Genomic DNA, 25,736 nt, shown 5'->3' with positions numbered 1-25,736 from the left:
CACCATCAATTTAGTCGCAGATATTCAGGAGAAATGGAGTAGGGAGTGAGGCACCTTCTCTTCGTTGGATGAAAACGGTATGTGATATCTGTTTAATGAAGATGTACATCATTTTAGGATTTGGATGGTTTCTGATACATATTTAAGTTTTCTTAAGCTAAACCGTTTCTCAGACTTAACCCTTATTTTCTTTGACAGATATATCTTTGTTGTTAGTTTTACCTGGTATAGCAGTATTCACTGCAGACTTCTCACTCCCTCCTCTGTGCAGTTTTGAAGTTTAGTGAGTTTTCAGCGTAAAAAGATGCCGCGACTCAGGTTCTGTAGCCGTAGGCAAATCCGTTACTTATACATTAGTTCCTGTATTAATACAATAAGCACGGACTTAATCTATTTATTTCGTTATTTATGTTATTTAATAGTCTCGAACCCTGTTTACTTCTAACATTTCCTAATCTTTCATAGATTACCTTTAAATGACCGCCTTAGGTGATGTAGATAACACAGAACGAATAAGCGCCTCTGTGTCTGTCGGGAGCTGCGGTGCGTAGGGGCGTGGTGCAACTCCGTCCTACTCCGCGTCTCACTCGAAGATTCGGTCGTAGTTTAGAAATATTAATTATTTCACTTATCTGGAGTAAAGAAAAGGGAAGAGTAGAAGTTATTTATTATTTATCCCGTTATGGTTGGTCAACGATCGATCCAGGTGCTTCTAAAGCTTTCAACCTATTTCCTTGGCGTTTTTGTTTACCTTGCTAATCCAGTCCGGATTGACAAGCGGAGGCGGAGACGCCCGTGTGTTTACACCCGGTTCAGAGTCCTATCGTTGCACGTTGAACCCTTGTCGGTGTCAATGACGTAGGCTCGATACCGGTTACAATGTAGAAATGGTCCAGAACTCTGGAACTAATATAACAAAAGAAAGGATATTGTCAAGCGTAAATATTGTCTCGTTAACAAAACGCTAGAACAACCTAGAGGTGTTGCCTTGCTACAACGGCCTCTAGTTCAGAATAGATCCCGCTAAATTGCAAGGAAACAGGTCTAACACAGAGTCGAGTCGGCTCTTACCGTGTCCGAGGTAGCGGGATACGGCACGTCTCCTTCCGTCAGGGTGTCAGGCGATTAAGTGAACAGGAATAAGAAGTCCTTCTTCTATTCCCTTATATATGATCCCAAGATGGGGGGCGGTCTTAAAAATTTAAAAGAACATTGCCTAATTAGCCGTTCAGTTTCAAGATTGGAGAGGGCGGGTCTTAGACTCCAAGGCGTAAATATCCTTAACCCTTGACCAACAGTTAAATGTTAAGTTGTAAACATTTAAAATGAGGTTATGGGCAAACTACCTGAAAACAGTTTAAATTATAGCGTTCTCCCAGGGTAAATCTTGGTTCAAACCCCGGTTAAACGTTCCAAGGGTGAAGATCCAGAAGACCTCACGTTTCTTTCGAATCTGGATGCCACCTTGGTTATACGATAAATTTATTCTCTCTAACACGCGCCATTTAATATCCTCTGGTTTATGTTTATACTCGACAAAGTGACTGACAAGCGGGGCTGCCAGTCGCTTTGTCTTCACTGCAGACCTATGTTCTGTAAGTCTTGTTTTGATCATTCGTGATGTTTCACCGACATAGCCCAAATTACAAGGACATACGATTAGGTATATTACGTTTTTCGTATTACATGTCCAGAGTTCCTTAGCCTGAATGGTTGTTCCATTGAACTGCATGCTGTCACCAGTTATAATGCTGTCACATGAGTGACAAGATCCACACCGTGAGGTACCTCTCACTGCATTAGTTCCATTTATTGATTTCTGGACAAAGGTGGTGCTCTGTGTCTCTAATTTATGACGGGAATGAACTATCTGATCCTTCAGATTCCGATTGCGTCTATGTGCATACATAGGTTTCTGGATTGTCAATTGGTCGTCTGAGGAATTTAATAGATGCCAGTTGGAATTAAATATATGTCTAATTGTGGAATCCATCGTAGAGTGTTTTGTTACGCACACTAATTTGGGGTCGCTTTTTTGTTTCTGGGAGTTCAACAGAGTGTCTCGGTCATAAAAGCGAGCTCTTTTATAGGCTGTCCTTACTAAGCGATGTGGATAGCCTCTTTGTATGAATTTCTCTTTCATTTTTACTGCTTGGATGTCAAAATCTTTGATATTCGTGCAGTTCCGTCTGACTCTCAAAAATTGAGAGAACGGTATACTGTCTTTCTGACACCGCGGGTGGTAACTGCTAAAGTGCAAAAGTGTGTTTCGAGCAGTGGGTTTAGAATACAGGTCGACCTCAAGGGAGCCACCGTTGTTCTGTATATAAATGTCCAGGAATTCAACTTTTGACTCATCTATATGTGCAGTAAAGTGTAGATTATTATCAGTGAGGTTCAACCAGAGAAGGAATTCCTTCAGAGTCTGTTCCCCATCGGTCCATACAAAAAAGATGTCATCTATGTACCGGGACCAATGGGAAACAGACTCGAAGAAAGGTGCTATTTCATTTTGAATGAATTTGCTCTCGAAATAAATCATGTAGATATTGGCTATCGAGGGCGCCATTGAAGCGCCCATGCTTACACCTTTGATTTGCAAGAACAGGTCACTTCCAAATTCAAAGAAGTTTTCCTTTAAAACCATCGTTAGGCATTCTTCAATGAATGTCTTACTGCAAGGGATTTGATGTAGGTCAATAAACCATAAGGTAGCTTCAATGGCTTCTTTCTGAGGTATGTTGCTATACAAGGACTCTATGTCTAGGGTCACAAGTAGATCTCTGCCTTCATTAAATGGCAAGTTCTCCACTTTTTTAATGATGTCGCCTGTATCTCTCACGTATGATGGTGCCAAACAGATATATGGTCGTAAAACTTGGTCTAAGTACTTAGAGATTGCTTCCAGTGGAGTTCCAATTGTAGAAACAATTGGCCTGTAGGGTGGATTTGTTTGATCCTTATGGATCTTGGGTAGTCCATATATGCAAGAAGTTTTTCTTTCTGAATTGTTTAAATACTCGAATTCCTTTTTATTTATAATACCTTCTTTAAAAGCTTTTGTCGTCAGTTTATTAATAGTCTTGACTATTCTTTCCGTCGGATTCGAATGAATCCTTTTATAGAAATTAGTGTCATTAAGCATCTTCCGCATGTTTTCTTCATACATGGTACAGTCCAAAAGGACTATCCCTCCACCCTTGTCGCTGCTCTTTACTACGATCGTGTTGTCATTTTTTAATCTTTCCAGGGAGTTATGCTCATCTTTAGACAAATTGTATTTTGGTTTAGGTATATATTTGAGAGCTTGTTCTAATCTTTTTAGGATAACCTTTTCAAAAACAGCTACTTCAGGGCCTAGTTGTTGTAAAGTCGGGGTGAAAGTGGAGGGTAAAGATACAATATTGGAGCTTATATTGTCTAATTCCATTGAGTCATTCATCACAAAAAACTTTTTAAGTCTGATTTTCCGTAAAAATGAATGAATATCGCGATAAAGTTCAAAAATATTAACTTGAGCATGAGGGACAAAAGTTAGGCCTTTAGTAAGAAGAGATACATCTGAAGGGCCAAGGACATGGGAGGATAAATTGAAGATTGGGATCACATCCCGTTCCGCCAGTATTGTTTGTTCCTTGTTTCCAGGTATCTCTGAGGTTCCGGGGTGTATTGGGCTTGTTGATAGTTGCCTCTCGAGTGGTTTTGGAACCTGACTCTTTGGCGGTTCCCCCTCCCCCCTCGGTGACCTAAAAAAGGTCGACGATTGTTTCTCTGTCCATTCCTGGGATCAAAAGGTCTATCATCTTGATAACCCATAGATCCTTCTTCTTCCGAGTCTATGTCTGACCCTGATGAATTTGAGAAGTTTTGGACCTTGTGTTGGTAGGTATGTGTCTGGGCACCTGAGGTAGGATCACAGTTGAAAAAACCTTCCACAATGTAGGGATAAGTTTTCTCAACAGAATAAAATCTTTTATCTTTTATGAACTTGTCTTCCTTTCTCTTCTTTAGGTAGTCAGAGAATGATACTATATCCTTTTTGATAGAGTCCAACTGTTTATCTGCTTCATCCAGAGTAGTGGACTTTTTTAGTTTATCCTCAAGTACCTCTATTTCCTTTCTAATATCTGCTGCTAGTTCTTTTGAGGTGGAGATGATTAGAATCATCAAATCCCTTGAGCAGCGGCTCGCTATCATACTCCATTTTATTAGAAAGGATTTGATGTCTACAAAGAGTCCTGGGATAATTCGAATCCTTAAACCCATGGGAATTACGCCGTTTTTAAGGTAGTTTAGCATGAATTCGCCATGGGCTTCTATTCTGACTAGTTTTTTCCGAAGGTCCAGAAGTTTATTATATTCGCTATGATTATGTTGATTACCTGTTAGGTTATCGCCAAAATTGACATTTGTGCCTACTAAGGTGGCAAAATCCTCGTCCGAGAACCCGAAAGTCTGGAGATTTGCCATTCTATAATTATTATCACTTGCGATGTAATTTAACCTATTTTTTTGAGATGGAATCACTAAATCGGTATTAATCCTAGTAGGGATGGAATGAGTTTAAATTCATGTAGCGAAAAGCCCTATCAGTGGTTTCTCTGATTCTCTGTGCGAGGAAACAAGGATAAACAGAAAAAGCAACAGCCCCACACGGATCAACCGTGGGTAATTTTGGGTAAATATCAGGGACCCCCTGTTAAGGATCAACTCCTGGGTCAGGGAAACAACAATTTTGAAAGAACACACCCAGGCAGACTTAGGCTAACACAGAACTGGCTAAATCACAGAATAATTGGAAACAAAAATGTTCGTATGAACATATTAGGATGAATATATAAAAAGAACAATAGATACAACAGACTGTTATGATATCAAAAATATATTTTTAATTTCTAATTCATTTAAAACATGATAAAAAGATGAATTGATGAGTATGACTTGAATCTACATGGAGTATGGAGTTATAAATTTGATGCATCGATATTGAATAACAATTCCATAGTCAAACTGATAAAATCAGAATCAAAATCAAAAAAGACAAAAACAGTTAAGATTCAATTTTTAGAGATGTTTTTCTAAAGTTGTGTTGGACTTGGGCTGTGTCAACGCGTTTCGACAATCACTTGTCTTCATCAGGACTTTCTACAATATGCAGCCACTTTTTTTCTTCTAGATAAAATAAAACAGTATTAAGATAAATATTTGGCCACAATTTCTAGGTTACAGTAAACAATTCTTCTTATTAATAACCAAGAATGACCACTCCATTACAACAATACATAACAGTCCATTTATAATTATGAAATCAAAATTCATTTCCTTAGCCAGACTTGTGTTTATATATATATGATACTGCAGAATCATAGAAACCAACTGAGCGTATTTATTTTGTAACCGGTACCTATATTCCTTTATATCCCCCTATGTCAAAATACTGGAATGACTAGATGGGGTAGCCTATTGCTTCAAGATTCTAGAAGAGAAAGGGGGAGTTTCAGGTATGTGGCAAGGTAGGAGTATCGTTATTTACATAAGTTTATCTAAACATTTGGAGTTTGTACTTCATAGTCAAGATCAAAGAGCGTTGTAGAAATTGTCTTCCTAGCCTATTCAAGATTAATTAATTAAACAATTCATAGTATATATTCACCATCAATTTAGTCGCAGATATTCAGGAGAAATGGAGTAGGGAGTGAGGCACCTTCTCTTCGTTGGATGATAACGGTATCGGAATCTGAAGGATCAGATAGTTCATTCCCGTCATAAATTAGAGACACAGAGCACCACCTTTGTCCAGAAATCAATAAATGGAACTAATGCAGTGAGAGGTACCTCACGGTGTGGATCTTGTCACTCATGTGACAGCATTATAACTGGTGACAGCATGCAGTTCAATGGAACAACCATTCAGGCTAAGGAACTCTGGACATGTAATACGAAAAACGTAATATACCTAATCGTATGTCCTTGTAATTTGGGCTATGTCGGTGAAACATCACGAATGATCAAAACAAGACTTACAGAACATAGGTCTGCAGTGAAGACAAAGCGACTGGCAGCCCCGCTTGTCAGTCACTTTGTCGAGTATAAACATAAACCAGAGGATATTAAATGGCGCGTGTTAGAGAGAATAAATTTATCAGATAACCAAGGTGGCATCCAGATTCGAAAGAAACGTGAGGTCTTCTGGATCTTCACCCTTGGAACGTTTAACCGGGGTTTGAACCAAGATTTACCCTGGGAGAACGCTATAATTTAAACTGTTTTCAGGTAGTTTGCCCATAACCTCATTTTAAATGTTTACAACTTAACATTTAACTGTTGGTCAAGGGTTAAGGATATTTACGCCTTGGAGTCTAAGACCCGCCCTCTCCAATCTTGAAACTGAACGGCTAATTAGGCAATGTTCTTTTAAATTTTTAAGACCGCCCCCCATCTTGGGATCATATATAAGGGAATAGAAGAAGGACTTCTTATTCCTGTTCACTTAATCGCCTGACACCCTGACGGAAGGAGACGTGCCGTATCCCGCTACCTCGGACACGGTAAGAGCCGACTCGACTCTGTGTTAGACCTGTTTCCTTGCAATTTAGCGGGATCTATTCTGAACTAGAGGCCGTTGTAGCAAGGCAACACCTCTAGGTTGTTCTAGCGTTTTGTTAACGAGACAATATTTACGCTGGACAATATCCTTTCTTTTGTTATATTAGTTCCAGAGTTCTGGACCATTTCTACATTGTAACCGGTATCGAGCCTACGTCATTGACACCGACAAGGGTTCAACGTGCAACGATAGGACTCTGAACCGGGTGTAAACACACGGGCGTCTCCGCCTCCGCTTGTCAATCCGGACTGGATTAGCAAGGTAAACAAAAACGCCAAGGAAATAGGTTGAAAGCTTTAGAAGCACCTGGATCGATCGTTGACCAACCATAACGGGATAAATAATAAATAACTTCTACTCTTCCCTTTTCTTTACTCCAGATAAGTGAAATAATTAATATTTCTAAACTACGACCGAATCTTCGAGTGAGACGCGGAGTAGGACGGAGTTGCACCACGCCCCTACGCACCGCAGCTCCCGACAGACACAGAGGCGCTTATTCGTTCTGTGTTATCTACATCACCTAAGGCGGTCATTTAAAGGTAATCTATGAAAGATTAGGAAATGTTAGAAGTAAACAGGGTTCGAGACTATTAAATAACATAAATAACGAAATAAATAGATTAAGTCCGTGCTTATTGTATTAATACAGGAACTAATGTATAAGTAACGGATTTGCCTACGGCTACAGAACCTGAGTCGCGGCATCTTTTTACGCTGAAAACTCACTAAACTTCAAAACTGCACAGAGGAGGGAGTGAGAAGTCTGCAGTGAATACTGCTATACCAGGTAAAACTAACAACAAAGATATATCTGTCAAAGAAAATAAGGGTTAAGTCTGAGAAACGGTTTAGCTTAAGAAAACTTAAATATGTATCAGAAACCATCCAAATCCTAAAATGATGTACATCTTCATTAAACAGATATCACATACCGTTTTCATCCAACGAAGAGAAGGTGCCTCACTCCCTACTCCATTTCTCCTGAATATCTGCGACTAAATTGATGGTGAATATATACTATGAATTGTTTAATTAATTAATCTTGAATAGGCTAGGAAGACAATTTCTACAACGCTCTTTGATCTTGACTATGAAGTACAAACTCCAAATGTTTAGATAAACTTATGTAAATAACGATACTCCTACCTTGCCACATACCTGAAACTCCCCCTTTCTCTTCTAGAATCTTGAAGCAATAGGCTACCCCATCTAGTCATTCCAGTATTTTGACATAGGGGGATATAAAGGAATATAGGTACCGGTTACAAAATAAATACGCTCAGTTGGTTTCTATGATTCTGCAGTATCATATATATATAAACACAAGTCTGGCTAAGGAAATGAATTTTGATTTCATAATTATAAATGGACTGTTATGTATTGTTGTAATGGAGTGGTCATTCTTGGTTATTAATAAGAAGAATTGTTTACTGTAACCTAGAAATTGTGGCCAAATATTTATCTTAATACTGTTTTATTTTATCTAGAAGAAAAAAAGTGGCTGCATATTGTAGAAAGTCCTGATGAAGACAAGTGATTGTCGAAACGCGTTGACACAGCCCAAGTCCAACACAACTTTAGAAAAACATCTCTAAAAATTGAATCTTAACTGTTTTTGTCTTTTTTGATTTTGATTCTGATTTTATCAGTTTGACTATGGAATTGTTATTCAATATCGATGCATCAAATTTATAACTCCATACTCCATGTAGATTCAAGTCATACTCATCAATTCATCTTTTTATCATGTTTTAAATGAATTAGAAATTAAAAATATATTTTTGATATCATAACAGTCTGTTGTATCTATTGTTCTTTTTATATATTCATCCTAATATGTTCATACGAACATTTTTGTTTCCAATTATTCTGTGATTTAGCCAGTTCTGTGTTAGCCTAAGTCTGCCTGGGTGTGTTCTTTCAAAATTGTTGTTTCCCTGACCCAGGAGTTGATCCTTAACAGGGGGTCCCTGATATTTACCCAAAACATATCCAAAATATATACATGTAAATAAGATGCTACTAGTGGAAAGAAATAAGCATATGTGAGCAGAGGATCTGGGATCAAAGAAGGAAAAAAACATAATGTGACGAGCAAGACTGATTACAAGGAAAAACAAGTGGTAAAGGAATAAATTGAGGTCGAGAGAATACGTGATAGAGAATACTCCTGAACCACAGAGATTTCAGAAATGAGAGGGATGTTAGAATCAATATATATCACTATATCTATACCATAGCCGAGAACCTCAAGAAAAACTATAGTCAAAATATGTATCTCTTATTAAAAATACCCATTGAGCAACATGTATCATGAAGGATAAACCCACCATAAGAGGAAATTGTTTGCACTCCTGAAAAGTGTAAATATCAAGCTGTCCGTAATGTGTGGCAACTTCAAGCAAATCCATGGTATATCATCATTAAGTTCTGATACATATGTCCTCAACCCGAAGATCCAGCACTTTTCTTTCTTCGGGACCCACGGTCTGTCACTGGGAGAGTAAGATCTCTGTGGGTACTCCTCCTTCATCTAGTATATATTGATAGAGCCTTGACAATCTTGCTCTGTCAAAAGCACACAGAGGTGTGTCAAGAGATTATTCAAAATATGCCAGTTTCTCTCTAGATATAATTGGTAAAACTCAAATGTGTGTCCACATCAACTAGATTGTCTGACCGTGTTATTATTTGTGAGTCCAGTAGTGCCATTCTGTTGCTGTTCCTGCCCCGCTTTTTTGCCTCATTGTTAGACCTGGCTTTTAAAGGGTGTTTATCCCCAGACTTTTTGCTTTTTGGCCTCCTGTTTTGGACCCTGTTTTTGTTAGTTTTATGACTCTGGGCACTTTGCCACCGCTGATCAGTGCTAACTAAAGTGGATATGCTCTCCCTGTAAATTATGAGGGATTGCTGATTTCAAGATTGGCATATTTTTTACTGGTAAGTTCATAGTACAGTGCACTGTGTGTACCCAGGGTCTGTAAATCAAATGCTGCTAGAGGGTCTGCAGCACTGATTGCACCACCCACATGAGCAGTCTGGAAATGTAACTCAGACCTGCCACCGTGGTGTCTGTGCACAGTTTGGTACTGCTATGTCGACATGGTAAATGCACCCACTTGCTAGGCCCTACCCCTGTGGGCAGGGTGCAGTGTATGTGAAAGGTAGGAAATGCCCGATGTGTGTGGCATGTTCTGATAGTGAAATACTGCCAATTTCGTTTTTCCCTATTGAAAGGCTATCTTTCCCATAGGATAGAACAGGAGTTTATTTATAACATCTTATACATATAACTTCCCATTGGGACAAGATAGAAAGGTGGAGCTTAGTGTGCCTGAACTCAGAATATAAAAATGCGTCTTTTAGTAAAGATTATTTTTATATTGTGTGTTTGAAAATACCACTTTTAGAAAGTGGGTACTTTCTTGCTTAGTCATCCTGTGTGCCTCTGCTGGTTTGTGGATTGACTGTCTGGCTTTTAAATGACAGGGCCTGGGGAGGTGCAGTCTCACAGACAGCCACTGGGGTTGGGGATTTTGATGTTTGTCCTGCCTTTCCTATTCAGACCAGCCCTGAATGAGTCAGGGCTGGTCTGAATAGGCCCGGTCTACATTTAGAGTGGTGGGGGGAGATTTCCCTTGCACCTGCATAGGCCCTGTCTGCCTTACACAATACTGTCTCCACCTCCTGCTGGGCAGATGCACCAGAGAGGGCAGAACTGGTTTTGGCTGGGCGAAAAGCTTTTCTGCCAACAGAGAACAAAGGAATTTGTGCTACGAAAAGTGGGGCCCAAACCTCTGAACTTTAGATTACTGCTGAACTAAGGAACCTGCCAGGAAGAAGAACCAGGAAAGCTGGAGGAGGAGTACTGCCTCTGTGCTGTGTGCTGTTGGGGTTGGCCAGCAGTGGTTGCTTCTGTCCTAGGCCGGGAAAGGACTGGACTGTGCTTTCATCATCCTGCTGTTAGAGTTTTCTCCAAGGGCTTGAAGTAGAGCTTGCTTACTGTTGGAAGCTCAGGGACAGAAAAGACTTTAGAGATCACTTCTGGGAATCAAGAGGCACCTTTGCCAAGGAAAAGAGCTGGAGACACTGACCATGTGATGTTTGCTGTCTGGGGTAGGTCTGTGGCTACCCTCTGCCAAGGAAGGCGAAGGACTTTGCTTTGTGCTGTGTCCCCTGCTTGAAGAAGATCTCCAAGGGCTTCAAAAAGAGATTGCCTCCCGTTCTGAAGTCTCAGGGAAACAAATACTTCACCCCAGTACCCCCTGAACACCTTTGCTGGGAGTTCTGACCTGCTGAGAGGTACCTGTCCGTGTTCTGGACCTCTGGAGGTTGTTTTGGGACTGAAAACTGCAAGAACTGTGACAATCGATACATCGCCTGTTTCCGACGCATGGCAGCAGTGCTAAAAGACTTTTCGGATGCTTCGCCTCCGCCGAAGAATCGACGCAGCACCTGCTCATGGCTGAAGTGTCTGCCACGCGATGAATCCTGTGCACAGATCTCCGACGTCCAAGATCACCGCCCGATTCTGACGCAGGCCGTGTTGGAGAAGAACCGATGCATCAAGGGAAAACGACTGAATTAATCACAGCACATCCCGGGTGTTCACGTATCGCATTGTACCGGATCGTCACGCATTGCATCGATGCGTCAAGTTTGTCGCATTGTTGGGGGACGCAGTAAGAAACTGACGCATCACCTCCTCTCTGGTAAGGAACCAACACATCACCTCGCCTGCGCAGCAGTAAGGAACCAACTCATCACCTCTCCTGGAGCAAGGAACTGATGCATCACCTTCCCTGAGTGTAAGGAACTGACGCATCACCTTCATTGCGACCCTTTTTGCTTGCATTTTTCGACGCATCCAAGGTACTTTGTGTAAAAGTGTCTCATCCAACATTTTCTTGGAACAGAACTGTTTCTACGTTTTATGAATCATATTTTTAGTAATGTATTGTGGATTTTTGTCTTTTTGGTCTTGTTGTGGTTTAGATAAAGATTACTTCTTTTTCTAAACTGGTGTGGTGTCCATTTGTAGGGTTTTCACTGTATTACTATATGTGTTCACAAATGCTTTATACACAACCTCTGGGATAAGCCTGTCTGCTTGCGCCATGCTACCAAGGGGGTGAGCAGTTTTTTTTAGAAGTGTATTCCCCTTACCCCGATTAGGAAGAAGGCTACTTACTTGGACAAAGGTGCAAACCGTTGTCAACTAGAGACCCCCCATTTCTAACACTCATCCACCAATCTTAGGGTGTCCACTCGTTTTATATGTTGGTCACTCTGTTGTTAAACTTGGGCACTAAATTGTTAATTTAAGTTCAATTCCTCCTTAATTGTAGGAAGTTACCTACTGGGAGGTTGCCCACAGATGGAAAATGTTGTATGGAATGATCGAGTCCCTATTGATGGGTTTTCAGTACACTTGTGTTGCCTGTTTGCTACTGTTTTGGATATAGAAGTAGGTCTAGACAAGGGAGTTTGGTCTTACTCGTGTGGCAAGTAAACTTCAAGTGAGCTTTATAGAAATTGATCCACTGTATATATATTCAGGAATGGACTCTTCTTCCCCTTCCCAGATAATTAGGATGTCGCCTATATGATGTTTCTAAAGGACAGTCTGTTGCTGGTGAAATTGATTAGTTTTCGGATATATGTTAACAATCTCGAACTAGTGTGTGTACAAGTTAGCATTGCTGGGGGTAAAGGTACTTCCCATTGAAGTTCCCATGATTTGTAAGTAAAGCTTATCTGAAAATGGAAGAAATGTTCGTTCATGGCCAGAGATGCACAATTCATTATGAAGTTAGTAGGAGCTATTGATATGGAAGGCAGTTTAAACTCTTCTCTTCACTGATTATCTCCCATTGGAACAGCTTTTCATACTTCACCCACATCAATTTTCCAGTGGACTATACGTCCTAATCACATCTCCTGAAGCTCTCCCCTCTAAGAAAGGTTGTAGCTCAAGCCAGAATCCTGCTGTTTTCCAATGTGAAGAGGAGCCCACTGATGAAGCAGAGCACCCTTGGGGGGATGAGGACTTTCGTAATTAAAGAATGGTTTAAATCACAGTTGTTGAACATGTATCCTCTCTGTACACTACAGCCTGGAGTATTCATGTTTATGTGTAGTGCTTAAGTGTGATAAAACCTCCCTAACCCCTCGCATTTGTAAACTGCATATTTTATACATTAAGCACACTTAGGATTAAGACAGTTGACCTATGTAACCAGTGAATTTAAATACCAAGCATATGTTTGTGTCTACCAAATAAAACTCCGGACTGTGGTGGAAATCTCATAACATTTTTGGAATTTACATCTCTGGTCTATCAAAAGAGTTACTGTTCAACCTTAATGATTGATTGTGTGCCAATGAACTGCTGAATAATGATAAAGTATGAAATACATGCAATAGTGCCTTGATTACAAGTGAATTCTGGGTGAATTGTGTGTTAACACCGAGTATTTCCACACATAGTTCCTCCTATTACATGGAATGGAGAATAACTGTGAGCACGAGCAATAATAAGACAGAATTCTGCATTGACTTGCCAACAGGATGGGTTTCAAGACACACATTACCACCTGCTCTGCACATGAGGTACATGTGTACTAGGAGAACTGTGTGTGGTGTGTGGTAAAGGAAAAAAGGTGGGAAGAGTGAGAGAGGAAAGAGAAGGACGTTGTCTGACAGATGGGAGCATGTTATATCATGCTTTGGCAAAGGGTCGGGCGGTTGTTGGTGACAGGAACAGATGTAATTTTACCATCTGGATATTCCTGCCTGTAAAACTGAATCTGGTGCTCCCACACATGGGAAATTTGCATGCGGAAACATCAGGCCACTTATAATTGCACACGGTGGATTTCAACCTGGGAATTCTGCTCTGCACAACTCATAATCAGAGCCTAAGCCTGAATAATAAAGCAATGTATATGAATAACCAAAACAATTGTAAATGATGCACATGAATAAGCGCATCTTATTCGTTTTGACCATAACTTTGTGAATTAGTTCTTTAAACTCTTTTTTGTAGAAAAGTGATTCTATGTTTAAAGTGGAACAGGAGAACTTTTGAGATCTTAAATCAAATGTCTAGAAATACTATTCACAAATAACGAAAATTGAGGTAATGGAAACTTATGGCCTAATTTAAAGTTTGGCGGACAGATACTCTCTCACAAACGGATATCCAAACTGAAATAGGGCAGATTGGATATTCATCACATTCTCCAAACCTTAGATCAGGCGCCGAATGAAAAAAAGGATTAGACTTGCAGAAGCTACATACAGCCAGATTCATCAACCCAAATTGCGATCGCAATAGCTGCGAAATAAATATTGCGATCGCACTTTCATTAATCGCAATTCATGAAACAAAACATGACCAAATTGCGAATTCGCAAAACATAATTTGCGCCTTCGCAAAGAAAATTGCAGAATCAAGGTGGAACCCCCTTTGCGAATCAGAAATATCGAGTTCCCAAAGATTCTGCGATTTTCTGTGCAAAATCGCAAATTGTTCGCAAACCCAATGCATGAAAATTCGCAAAAAGCGAAAAACCCAAAAATTGCTTTTTGCGAGGCGCAAATTAAGAAGAAGCCAAACAAGGTGGTAACCATGAAGTAAAAAAAAAGAAATTCCAAGAAACAAATCCTAACCAGCCACAGGTGCGGGGCTGTTCAAACACACTTAAGGAGACACAGTAGGAGCATGAGGACATTCAAAATGCCAGGACTCTACATAGTGGTAAGGCGGCGAATGCTCCAGGCTGAAGCAAGGAACAGACGCAGGATCCAGGAGCGAATATTCTGCCAGCGGATCACACTACTGGGACAAACTGAGGAGGAAATCTACTCAAAGTACCGGCTGAAAGGGGCAATGATTACAAAGCTCATCCGGGACCTTGACCCCCTGATGCAGCACCCAACGAGGAGGACCAATGCCGTGCCCACCCATGTCCAGGTCTTGTGCAGCCTGCACCTCCTGGCCTCCGGAAGCTTCCAGGGGATAGTTGCCGTTGCAGGGGGGATCTCCCAGAGCACCATATCCCGCTGCCTAAGGAGTTTCCTGGAGGCCATGCTGACCCAGCTACACCAATACATCAAATTTCCATCCACCCAACAGGCTTTGAATCAAACCAAGCTACAATTTTACAACATAGCGCAATTCCCCCATGTAATTGGATGCATTGACTGTACCCACATCCACATCTGCCCACCCGCAGAGACTGAATACATGTACCGGAACCGCAAGTCCTACCACTCGTTCGTTCAAATAACTTTATTTCGATTTCTCGAAGGAAATCATAAAAGTATACATTTTAAAACATAACAACATTAAACCATAATACATTTCCAAGAAAGAAAAGAAAAAGACATCATAATATATTATTACCCAATTCTGGTTTACACAGTACAAATCAATAACGGTTATAACAGTTATCAAAAATAGACATAAATTTCAGTTGAAAATCATCAATTACACTGTTAAAAAAGTTTAAAACTCAAAAGTAAGAGAGTACAAAAGTCAATATGAAAAAAACAGCATTAATATTACACAGACCTTTCTAAAGATCTCCTAAACTTAATCTTTCTTGTTAATTATGCGTCAGGTTTAACATTCATGGATCTATCGTTACAAAAAAAGGAGGAATTTATCCCATAATATTAATAGCGCTTTCCGCATTTATCACTATTATACAGTAAATCCAATCTATTGAAAGCGGAAGGGCCCCTACCATACCATGCATAGGCGGTTCTGTTCATCAGATAGTTGTACCTTTCCTTTGGTCTTAAAGGCGAAATATATTGTGCACGAGGGTAAAAGTCATATAAGTCCCAGGTGGATATAAGACCATCTCCTTCTTGGGGTTGCCAAGTTTTTAAGTATGGGACAACATATCTGTTCCTAAATTTTACTAAGACTAGGTCACCAGGAATGTCTTTTGGTAAGGAACCCAGCCAGCCCACCCTTCTAGCACTCAATATTCGTCCATCAAGATCGGGTGGAAGGGGTCTATTTTTTGCTAGCCAAAACGTAACCTTGTTAAGTAAATCTTGCTGACTTTCGGATTTACCATATGGGAGTGCTGGTACTCCCGCCAGGACAGACACGAATGGGGCAGCCTCTGGGGGTAGATGAATATGGGGAACTTTTTTAATCTCTGTTCTAGCAAGATTCTGCTGCGTTAAAGTGACCCTTGGAGCTTTTGGGACTATTAGATCAGAGTCTAGTGACAGGATTTTGGTTGTTGTAGATGGCTTGGTCTCTTTAGAGGCAACTAATGGCTGAGAGCAATCTGATATTATAATAGTTTTGGTGGGTGGGAAAATATCCTTCAGCCTTTCTTCTATTCCCGTCAGCCTTTCCCCTAGTGTGTTAATTTTTTCCAACAAGGGTGATAGGAGGGATTTGACCAGTAGTTCGATTTGAGAAAGTAAAGGCTGCTTTAAAGGGGGTACTGTGTAGTCAGGCTTTACTGCTGTTTCTATGGTCAGAGGGGAATTATTAGAAAACAAAGAGAGGCTTAGGACTCCATCGTGCTTCCTTTTAACACAAGAGATTTGTGAGAGTGCTGTGCTTTGAGTATTAGCTTTATTGGGTAAAAGGGGGGATTCCTGCGGGCAGTCATTGATGGGTAATGTACAGCCACTGATTATGGTACAGGATGGAGCGCTTATTTGTTCATTTAATGGTTCCACAGGGACGTATCTAGATTTACACAGGCTATTTAATTCCTCCCACAGAGCGAGACATTGCGTGGTATCAGCTGTTTGTGAAGATACTTGTGAGTTGGGTGTGGGAGGTGTATTAAGTATAAACAAGGGAGAATCATTTTGTGCAGTTTCATCAGGAGTAAGCACTGTTAACCTGTTAAAATGAGAATCTAATGTCCCTTTGCAGAATCCCCTCTGTGGGGTAGTTTTGTTGGTGATCCCTTGCAGAGTCATGGTCAAATTTAATTATGGCTTAGCACTATAGGGATTATGGCGTAGTAACAGAGTCAGAGTGTTGTACATAAAACTTCAAGTCTGTTGGTATAGTCAATAGGTAGATATTGAATTAATGAAAGTATACCACTATCTACCTCCTCTTTAGTGCGCTCCAATGGGGGGTGGCCCGTCCCGGCCTCCTCTGGCCTCTGAGGGCCACAGAGGGCCCGCCCTTTGCCCGGGCTTGTCCCGCGACGCGGGGGCTCGCGCTGGCCTTATGCGCACCTCCGGGGGCGGGTCTGGAAACAGGATGCGCGCCTTCCTGGGCGCAGGGGGTGCAGGGAATTGTAGTTCCCGATCTACCGCTTCCCGTGATCGGGAAACGTCAGGCAGCAAGGTCCGGTGTCAAAATGGGAGCAGCGCTCGGGCTGCAACAGTCAGCAATCCCCCAGGTGACCCCTCTGGTCAGAAGATGTGCCAGGTCCCCCTTATTTTATTGGATAGAGAAAAAGTTTTTAATGCTCCCAGCAAATTCAGGAGCCCCCAGCGAGTTATTATTGTTTATTTTTGGTATGCAATCACTTCAAAGTATTTCAAAGCAGTAATTTCCTCCGTGGAGAGTTAACACAGCCTGACACAATTAAGTCTCTGAGAGTATCTACTCCGTAGCAGCCCTGTATTTGACCGTATTCAGCCTGTTTTCCACAACCTCAAGAGATGCAACCGCAGCAGAACCGATGAAAAAGCTCCTTGACTGGCCGCAAATAATGCTGTACACTTGCTCACCTCGGGAAGGAACAGATGGGCGGCGTGATTTGCATGGAACGAGCTTTACCGAGCCCCTGTCTGACTGACGGGTCAAGAACAGCAACTGCAACGGAGAGGCAGCGTCGTTTCTCTCAAAGCGTCCCAACGTTCCAGCGATCTCCAGAATCCCTCTGCTCTGCTCAGCACCGCATTGCAACCATTGGTTTGAATTCTCCTTTCCCGCTTAGGCTCCCGGCACCAGCAGTGGCACCAGCAGTATCAGCGGTATCCGCGTCTCGGCGTCTCCAAAGCTGCATTTGCCATTACGGAGGCGGGGCCATGGGTCGAGGATCACGGGAGTGACGGGAGTCAGCCAAAGGTCCAATTCTTTCCACTGGCCTGCATCCACTCGATTCTGGAAAGTCCACTCACTGAACATCCAGCTGGTGTGCGACGCTAAGACATTCCTCACCGACATAGTGGCACAATACCCAGGGAGCACGCATGACTCCTTCATATTCCGGCACAGCGGCATGCACACACGACTGGCCAGGGGAGACTATGGCGAAGGACACCTTCTAGGTAAGTCACATGCCAACAAACAGTACATTGAGACCATGTAGCTGCAAATGATAGGCACTCACCCTCTGCTCCTTTCATTCAGGTGACAGCGCATATGGCCTCCGTGAGTACCTCCTCACCCCATACCTCAACCCTGCCACACCACAGCAACGGCGTTATAATTCTGCACATATTCGCACTCGAAATTGCATTGAGCGGACATTTGGGCTTTTAAAGAGCCGATTCCGCATTCTACACAAGACTGGTGGGGCCCTCAAATATCAGCCTGAGGTCTGCTGCCGCATCGTGGCCGTGTGTGCAATACTCCACAACATTGCTACCAAGCGGAGGATACCTGTGGATATCTCTGGTAGTGAGTCGGAAGGGCACAACCGCCAACCTGCACATACCTGCACATGTGCATCATGCACATGGGGAGAATCCTGCTGAAGGACACAGGCGCCGCAACCAAATCACAATGAGCTGTTTCTAGTGCACCCTTTCCCCTCACACAACACTGCACTCATGCATGACAAATGTAATAATGACATGAGTCAGATTTACGGGAGACCATAAAATCTTATTGTTTATTCACAATAGTGTGTACTTTATTTTCCTTGATATGACATGCCAACTGTATTCCGTCATACAGCCCCATGAAGGGGTAGAGGGCTTGCTTGTGGAATCAGCATGGCCCTGCAGGCAGAGTTCAATGTGTCACTGGCGCCTCCAGCTGGACGCACCCAGTCGCCTCTCCGTGTCCTCCACAACACTGTTGGCCCGTGATGCTGCAGTGGGCCTGCTGCTGCGGCAGCGTTCCGTTACCAGCGGCAAGGACATGCTGCTGTGACTGGAAGTGCCCTCGCTGGCATCATCCCCCCCACCGGCTTGACCATGGCCAGACGCCTGCAGACTCTGCACAGCTGTTGTCACCTGTTTAAGGGCCCTGGCGACGTCCTGGCAACATTGGACCATCTGCACCTGCATCGCAAGGGAGCGGGCCGAAAGCTTTGAGGTGGCATTTCCAATGATGTGATTGGACCTGGTGTAGGCTGACAGGCGGGTCAGCAGCTGGCGGCGGTGGCGGCGGGTGATATCCTGCTGGGATACCAGGATCTGGCTGTTCTCACGAACAGCTGCGGTCATGCCCTGCATGCATTCTGTGAGCTGGCCCACATTTCGCGCCGTCTTATTCAGCTGCAGGTGGATGGCTGTCAAGTGACGCGCCTGCTTCTGGTGTACTGCAAGCATGCGGCGTTCTATGGCCAGGCCAGGATTCCCGTACATGTACCCCCCTGCCAGCGCGTGTTGAGGCGTCACGCTACGGGCGTGTCAGTCCGCTGGACTGGGATCGCACTGTGGCTGTGCGCCTTGTCTGCCTCCTGGCTGCTGGTGGTGTGGCCTGTACCACTGCCATGGGTGTCACTTGGGGTGGTTGCTGGGCACCTGTGGATGCAGGCGTGGCCCTGTCCACATGGGGAGGTGGTGGTGCTGCTGCTGGTGGCTGAGATGGTCCGGCTCGTGGTGCAGGATGGCCCTCACCCTCGGTGTCCTCTGCGTTCTCCTCTATGTGTAGGGCCTCACTGTCGGTGCTTGGTTTTTCAGTCGCACCTGTGATGTAAATGGGTGCATGATTAATGATATGTATCTTGCACATGAGATGTTGCTATATGCATGCAGGCTTGCATTCCCTGACTGGCTTTAGGAATTACTTTCAATTGACAGGTCTGGCTGTGTGGGGCTATCTGGGATTTTTGGTCACACTACAAGTCCCACAATGCAATAGGGCATTTCAGGTGTGCATGGCCTGCATTACTGGGGTTATCAAATAGCTAGCTCTGGAGTCATGGGCATTGTTAGGGGACGGGGTCGCAGTCGCATGGCACTTACCTTGGGATTGTTGGGTGGGTCGGGAGGAGCCCAGCTGGGTGACCCCCATGCAGGCTTCAGGATTTAGGGTGTACTCCACAAGGTCTTCCAGTGGAGTGTTGGGTGCAACAGTGGGCTCTCCTCCACCGGTGGCAAATCGCTCCCCCAGCCTCTCAGCGATACGCTCTTTGGCACGCCCTCTGAGGTCGTACCACCTCTTTTTTAATTCAGCGATGGAGCGCTGGGTCACCCCGACTAAATTAACCTTTGCGCGGATGCGCAGCCAGATGCGGCGCTTGTCCGCCTCAGGCACCCTCCGGGAGTCTTTTCCAAAAAGGCGAGCATGGTCCTTAGAGACTCCCTCAATGAGGAACTCCAGTTCCTGTTCAGAGAATTTTATCTTCCTCTTTCTTCCAGGGGCACTGCTCCCTGCTGCTTCCTGGGACATTTTGACAGTTGTTAGTGTCCTGGTGTGGTGCTGCAGGTAGTCTGTAGTGGAGCTCTGGCCAGTACTGCTCCCACTTTCAGGCTCAGTGATCAGAATGAGGGAGGGAACAGACTACTTCCTGGTTGTGATGTCATCATTGGGCTCGAAATGTGACTTCCCGTTTTTGCGATCTCGCAATTAGCGAGATCGCAATTTGCAATTTCGGTAATTGCGAGTTTGCAATTTCAACATGGTCAACGGGCGATTCTGCGATTTTTCAGCGATTTAGTGGAATTCGCTATCGGCAATTGCGGCCGATTACGATTCGCTTTTTTTACTCGCTTTTGTTGGTGCATCCCATTCTGCGAATTCTAAATTGCGATTTGGTATTTTTCGCAATTTAAAATTCGCAGAATATGGGATTGATGCATCTGGGGGTAAGTGCCTTCAGAAAGAAAAAAACGCATTTAATGCGCTTACCAGCTAACAGATGCTGTACAAAGGAAAAAAGCATACCTTTTCTAGACTTTAACAACCCAGTTCATAAAAATAAAGCTTTTATTTACTCTTGCTGTACCCCAGGCGTACTAGAATTACAAAAGTAAGCTAGGAGTACTCCTGTCTTACTCATAAAATTCAGGAAGAATCCAGGAGTACAGCAAGAGTAAGACACACCTACTCATAGCAAATGTTTTGTGAATAGGACTTAAAATACAGTGGCCACTTATAACTTTATTGGCAGTGGCGGTGCGTCCATTGGGGGCGTTGGGGCGTTGCCCCACTAGCCATGGACGACCGCATTGTCTGCCAACATTGTCACATGCATTTAAAAAAAAAAAAATCGATGATTAAAAATCGGAGCGCACTGCGCGCTACCGGCCCCGGGAGAAGCCCGAGAAAACCGGGCATCGCATAGGAAAGTGGGCCATGGGGGGCGGGGCTGCGGCAAAGAGTGGCAGCAGGCAGAGCAGAATAGCGGAGTACTGCGAAATGCGCATGTGGAACCCAGGAGTAGTCAGTAGTTTGATGGGCCCGCGCATGCGCACAGTGGGGTAGGCCTCCCCCCCTCCCTCTATAGCACTCAGAGAACAGGCAGAGACCCGGGGCCCCGGTCTCATAATGGGCAGAATAGTATCCTGCCTGTAGCCAATCCTGGCGCAGTGTTGCTGTTAGCGCTGCGCCAGGATTGGCTGCTGCAGCAGGATGGTGCCGTGCGTGGGTGTTGGCTGGCTGCTGAGGGATGGCCAATCACCATATGGCTATATCCAGCCATGTCGAGGTGATTGGCCATTTCCTATGCACAACAAGTAAAGTGAAAGTGGAATTAGTAGTCAGAGAGAGAGAGTCACGAAGAATAGACGCGTGACCAGTTCGTCGTTGTGTGAGTCTTAAACCAAGATTCCGGAGTCAGTGATTCACGCAACTCATCTTAGCAGAAGTACTCCTCACTCGGTGCCTCCCGGATGCAGTCTACCTGTAAGTAACTTAACTTTTCTGTACAGTCTTTGGAGGTGGCAAGTTATCCGGACAGCACGTGGCTAAGCTAACCGGCTGCATCCTAGGAACAGTTAGCAATGACATCACTGAGCTGCCGGCGGCTCCAATGAGGAAGCTAAATTGCAGGATTTGTAGAAACTAAAAATGTGTCTTCTCCTTAGAGATGTATTAGATTTAAGTTCAAACAAGTTATATGTCACATTTTGTTTCAATAATTCACAGTTGTCTACTTCATGTATGACAGTTCAGTCAGTCTTTGCTTTTTTAACCCACAGCACTTTGCATTCTGGAAGTTGACATTTTCTGCGAAAAGAATGACCTAAAGTCGAAGCATGGAAAGCGTTATTGTTTTAAAAGCCAGCACTCTTTCGGGGTGACATTTGTTTACTGCATGATGCGCGTTTTTTTAGAAGTGTATTTATTATTGGTGGCAAGAATGCAATGCTAATTGTAAATACAGCATATCACAACGGCCGGCTCCTGAAATGGATTTGTGCGTAGAGCGCTGTGTTTTTCTGAATGTGTTGGCTTGGTCAGCTGCGCCAGACGTGGGCTGTGTGGGCACACATAATGTGTTGCCTCCGTCTCACATTGTGTGCCTCATCTGTAACGCGATCAGAGCTTTATGTCTGCGGCTATTATTATTACTTGCCGACTTTGGTACTGGGGAACAAGGTTGGATGGAGTCTCGGCGTCGGCTCAAGATTCTGTGATTCTGGGCAAATGACTTAATATTTCTGTGCCTACCAAAAAATTACTTTATACCTATGTAACGTAACTAGTGCTTATTGAAAGCGCTTCAATACCTTTGAGTCGAGCTTTTTGCTATATAAAACTGCTAAAAACAAATGGGACACTTTAAAGTAACACCTTCAGGAATTGCCCTTTTAGTGAAATGTAGTTAGGGATCATCAATGTGCCCTTCCTCGACAGTCTATCTCTGGTGGAGCAGTTCTAGTACAGGAACTGTATTTACAATGAGGACTTCCAGTGTTCGTCAGGAATATAGAAAAATGTACCTTCATGAATCTTCGGTTTGTAGGGCGAGTGCTTTAAAATAATGATCTACTTGGAAACATTTGTACAGAAGAGCGTCTGCTGCCCCTATAATGACCTAGCCTCTAAGTTATAGACTCTGGTGGCAGGAAGGGGATATCCCGCCTCCATTTCCTTATTTGCCTAAATGTGTGATCCTGAGCAAATCGCTTTGAACATCTCGTGCTTTTAATTCACAAATCTACTGTGGGTAACCTAATCCCCTACAGTCCCTGCGGCAAACCCCATCAACATAAGCCCACATCTGTGAGATATCGGGAGACTCCGTGGGAGGGGGGGGAATCGTCACATTCTGCAAGGACTCCCGCATCATTTTGTGTTACTCCACTGCATATTCACCAAAAATGTTATCTAACTCAGAGTGGTTCTGGTCACAGTGTGCTCTGTATAAAAATCAGCTGAGTTATTCAACAGGGGAATACAAATCGAGTTTCATCTCAGCGAGGAGCGGCGAGGCGCACTCACACAAGGAAAGATGGTTTGCAGCTGAACCTGAAGGAAGGCCACTATGGTAACAAAAGCGAGGTAAGTGGGGTACTCCTGGCGACCGGTTATAGGACTCACATTCTTTCTGCATTTAGTGGATTTCATTCCTCCATGGGTGTGAATCTTTATTTTAATCATTCCACACACCAGCGAACTCTGGCCTCAGAGAACAGCATGCTGCATTTTGGAGCAGGGGCTAATAATACAAAGCCCTTTTAATTGGACCGGGCGGGCATCATTGCAATATAAAATGCTCCTTGGGCCTGAAAGTCTACAAAGATTCATTGGTATACACAGAGTAAGAACCCGGCAAACAGCGACTGAATCGTCAAGAGCAGCATTATACAGGGCCACTGCTATCATGTAATTATGCGGCCGCGTCGTTTTTTTCGCTTAAGTATGCATTTGCCGCATCTGCCACATAATTCATCGTCTTCTGCATAATCTTCAGATTGTAATATAAAAAAGGTTCATTTCTATCTCAAAGGGTTCAAAAGTTACTAAAGACGCAGCAACACGTGCTGCCCCTCAGTGGAAGGCCCTCTGTAAAGCTTGATTGGTCACCATTCTGTTGCTTATTGCTATATTTTTGTGTTAAACCGGTGCTAATGAGGGTCAAGCAATGCCCAGGAAGTGTTAACAAGTGCAAAGATGACAAAAACATGCAGTAATACGATCGTAAAATGTGGCACATTAAACCACATAATTTGCATTTTCTTGCCGCAAAATATGGTCTTTCCCTGCCGATAATTCCAGTGGCCCTGATTATACATTGCGTCATAGGCTTTTTAGGGGGACCAGGGGCATAGCTGCCTTTGGTGTAGTGACAGGGGTGCCCATGGGCTTGAGCGGCCTATGCCCTGATAGTTGTTCACTTTTACTGCCCACTTGCAGCCGAATGGGTAGTTTTCCTTGCTTGCACCAGGACCATTGGCACCATTACTGATGGCATCATGCAGCTCGTCTCTATTTTTTAGACACCACATGCATATTTGTTGCTGTCCTCTCCGCTGTCTTGAGGGAGTAGGGTCCTCAGACATGCCCCCTCCTTGTGTGCTGCTTTTGCGTCCACGTAAGTTTTTCGCATTTAAATTGCTTGTTTCTGGTTCCAAGCAGCTTCACCTAAAAGCGGCTTTGGAATTTGTAAGTGAACTTCCTGACTGTGAGTGCGTACAGAGGTGGATATTTAGGTTTAGCGTTGGGCCTGGGACCGGTTGGTTAACTGTTCTGCATTAAATGGTTCTAAAAATCATAATGAGCTCTTGAAGGCAGTAAGGAATGGCGTGGCCGAGGGGGCCGCGGTGTCTACAGTCTACGCACTTGGGGACAGAGGTGGGCTGATCTATTTGCAAAAGCATCGTGCGTCACGTACATCGACTGGGCTATAGGCGTTTTGGGGCTGGCCCGAGTCAAGCATATATGTCAGGCATGACTCCCTACTTTGGTTTTCTATGCGGTCTGAGACTGAGGTCTGGGGACGGAAGTGAGTCCGAGGGTGGCACGGGTTCGGGGAGCACTAGAATGGATAGATTAGGCCCTGGGTGTGTCTGGCAGGTCGGTCGGCAGTCCGAGAATGGATTGGAGGCTGTGGTTACCATGGATGGACTGGAGGTCAGAGTTCAGATCCTCTCAGTGAGGGCAGGGGCAGGGCATATTTGAGAACATCACAGACATGCATTGCAGATTCTGGGAGCATCTCTCCCACACGGTGTTTTGGAAGACCTCGCCTGCAGATAGTGGCCCGAATGTTCTCCTTTCGTATTCCACCAGTCCCACGTACATGGATAAGAACAGGTTATAATGTACGGCAGCTTCCTATGAAGCTCTGTTTTATAATGGCCTCCATTTATGTGCAACCCGGCTCTATTAAAGTTATTTTTAAACACACGTAAAGGGCGGAGCTCGGTGACCCGCAGCATCAACAAACATACATCATTGTGACGTTGACAGTTTTCCTAAATACACAGGAGAAAATAAAGGGCATTGCAGTTGAATCAAAACAGAAAGAAAATTATATACACCCCTACCCCCATCGTACTGTCTACCTACCATACAAGGGCTCTATTAAAGTTTGCCATGATGAATTCTGTGGTGAGATGGTGGTGCTCTCCTTATTGGTCCTTTTGAGGGTCTCTTCGTTCATGAAGACTCTCACATGCCTGTTTCTTCGCTTTCTCAAAGGACATTTCACTCACTGGTGATACGTGCGACTTCCAGTATCTACAGCTCTTTCATCTTCAACTCAACATGCGAACGTGGAAGTGGAAGTGGATGTGTTTGTCTTGGTTTTGAAATAGGGTTAGGGAGACTAGATTTCTCTGGTTGTTTGTGGGGGTGAGGGTGCTGGTTATCATTGTTCAAAGGATTTTTCCAATCTTAAAAAGGCAACTTGTAGCACTTGTAGGTAGCACTGGGCAATGTTGAGGTCTGCACTAAAACTGGTTTCACTTCAGAAAGACTGATTTTTACACTTAGAAGGTTGCAGATTTATCTGCCCAGCTCCTCCTTTTCCCCATGCCCATCCTGGCTAGATTT

The sequence above is a fragment of the Lissotriton helveticus genome, chromosome 10 (genome assembly GCF_964261635.1).
Source record: "Lissotriton helveticus chromosome 10, aLisHel1.1, whole genome shotgun sequence".
Taxonomy (NCBI): domain Eukaryota; kingdom Metazoa; phylum Chordata; class Amphibia; order Caudata; family Salamandridae; genus Lissotriton; species Lissotriton helveticus.
The sequence above is the reverse complement of the archived record's forward strand: the minus strand, read 5'-3'. Positions refer to the sequence as shown.